The following is a 2,339-nucleotide window of genomic DNA, read 5'->3' as shown; positions in this document are numbered from 1 at the left end:
TGAAGTGCGTTAAGGTTTATAGTTCGTTGTACTGTTTTAAATTGCAATTGTAAAAATTGAAACAAATTTTTTAACAAACGTTTTCCATTTTGGATAATTTTATGTAATATCAAGGGTCTTTTAGATCAAGAGTGGTGTTTGGATAGGCCTTTATATTAAAATACTCTTTAAATGCCCGAGCAATAATTAAACTGTGTCATTTTCTCTGTTTTCCAGTAAAAGCAGAAGAAAAGTTTCATCCCCGTATCGCGTGTGGAACTCTCCCCGCTCAACCCTAAATATTTTGAAAATTCAATAAAACCAACTTAATTAAAAAATATGCCAGGTTATTGTTGATGTTTTTTCCTGCTCTTTTCGCTTTAACTGTAAACCATAATAGCAAAACCTGGCATATTTTTTAATTAGGCTGATTTTATTGAATTTTTAAATTATTTAGGGATGAATGGGGTGAGTTCCACATGAGATATGGGGATGAAACTTTGTTTCTTTTCTCTTGGTATCAGTTGAAAACCGTATCAGTCAAAATCTGCCGTATTTTTTAATTAGGCTGATTTAACTGAATTTATGTACCTGAAGTTCCGAACGTTCAAATGAACGAAATGACAAAAAAAGTAGATAGGTAGGGAGGCTTCTGGACCACTTTTTTCGTATGAATAGCGAACTTGCGACTAGAGTTCAGAAGGCTGTAAGATTGGTTTCGCTCCTTGTGCTGACTAACGAATCACAGTTTTTGAGTATCCGATCGATACTATCCATATTGTAAATCAATACTTAAAAATCATGGAAATGGATCTTTTCAGCCCCACAAATGTAGAATAGGAGATTATATGATATACAATATAGCAATATTAGACTATTTAATACCTGCTATTCCCGGAATTCAAGTTTTTCACACGAAAATAATATAATTTTGCTGAATTAAATGTTTATCGCAATGGTGCGTCATTGAAAATTTCCAAGATCTTCAACCACCGTCGTGCTATTATAACAATTTTCAGTAAACAACATTCCATTCTGATTACGTCATCATCGATTCCTGGAATTCCTATCTATGTGAAATAATTTAATTGAACGTTCTCCTTTGATATTCGCCGACAGGGGCGTCATATTTTATCTAATGTTAAACAATTTCCGGGGTAAACAAAATTCCATTCTAATGACGTCATCATCGATTCCTGGAATCCTTATCTATGTGAACTAAATTAATTAAACGTTCGCCTTTGATATTTGCCAACAGGGGCGTCATATTTCTTATAATGTTAAACAATTTCTGGGGTAAACAAAATTCCATTCAGATGAGGTCATCATCTATTCCTGGAATCCTTATCTATGTGAACTAAATTGATTAAACGTTTAAATACGTATTATTTTTTCACTCTCATGGTAATTATTGCATCATATGGTAAAATACTACGAAAAGGCTACAGAAATTTGATGGAGGGGGTAAGCGTCTATAAGAGGAGGCTGGTTCTTCTCTTTCTTCAGTTTGTTGTCGGATGTCAGATTGTAAAGAAGAAAAGCAACAAGAGCCAAAAAGTCATTTAAACGTATTCCTAAAGAACATTCAAACGCTAAAAAAAGTCATTCAAGTGCAAACCGATATACAAGCTCTAACAAGGAAATTTAAAAGTGTGAATTTTGAAGATAACAAGCAGTTAAGGAGAAGAAAAAAGAATGGATTTCCTAAAATTAAACAAAACCGCTCGCAGTGAAGATTTTCTTCCAACAAAGAAGCTGACAGACCTAGAAGTTAACAAGGGATATGAAATAATGGACATTAAGGAGGTTAAAACAAAATATGGAACGAGAAAGCTCGTAATCATAGAAAACAAATTCACCCTTTTCCTACCTCAAAGAATAGCAAACCTGTTTGAAGATGATAAAAATCTGTTTATGCAAATGAAGAAAGCCTGTGAAGATCAGCATCTTGAAATGGTATATTTGGGTGGACGCTTCAACTCCATTGAATTTGTGGAGACAAATGTATAAGTGTGTGCAGTTTTTCAAATATCGCACAGTCAATGACAAGCTTCGGTGTGATATTCATCATGCCTTACGCACCACAAAATCAAATGCTACATGCGACCACATACAAGCTGAATTCATCATTCATAAAACAAATTATTGTTGGTGCTGAATTTAAAAAAGACGGAAAGCCCGCCTCAGCTGTGAAACTTTAGGCCAGTCATCCTCATGAAATTATAACCCTAAATCTTGAAGAGTGGAAAATATTTTAAAGTTACTTTAACGTCATGACATTCTTCTTTGATGGCCAAGAGAAGCAACAATGCATCGAATGTGGAAATTTCGATGTACACATGACTATATCTTTTGGAAAG

The sequence above is a fragment of the Belonocnema kinseyi genome, chromosome 5 (genome assembly GCF_010883055.1).
Source record: "Belonocnema kinseyi isolate 2016_QV_RU_SX_M_011 chromosome 5, B_treatae_v1, whole genome shotgun sequence".
Lineage (NCBI taxonomy): Eukaryota > Metazoa > Arthropoda > Insecta > Hymenoptera > Cynipidae > Belonocnema > Belonocnema kinseyi.
This window is presented reverse-complemented; position numbering follows the sequence as displayed.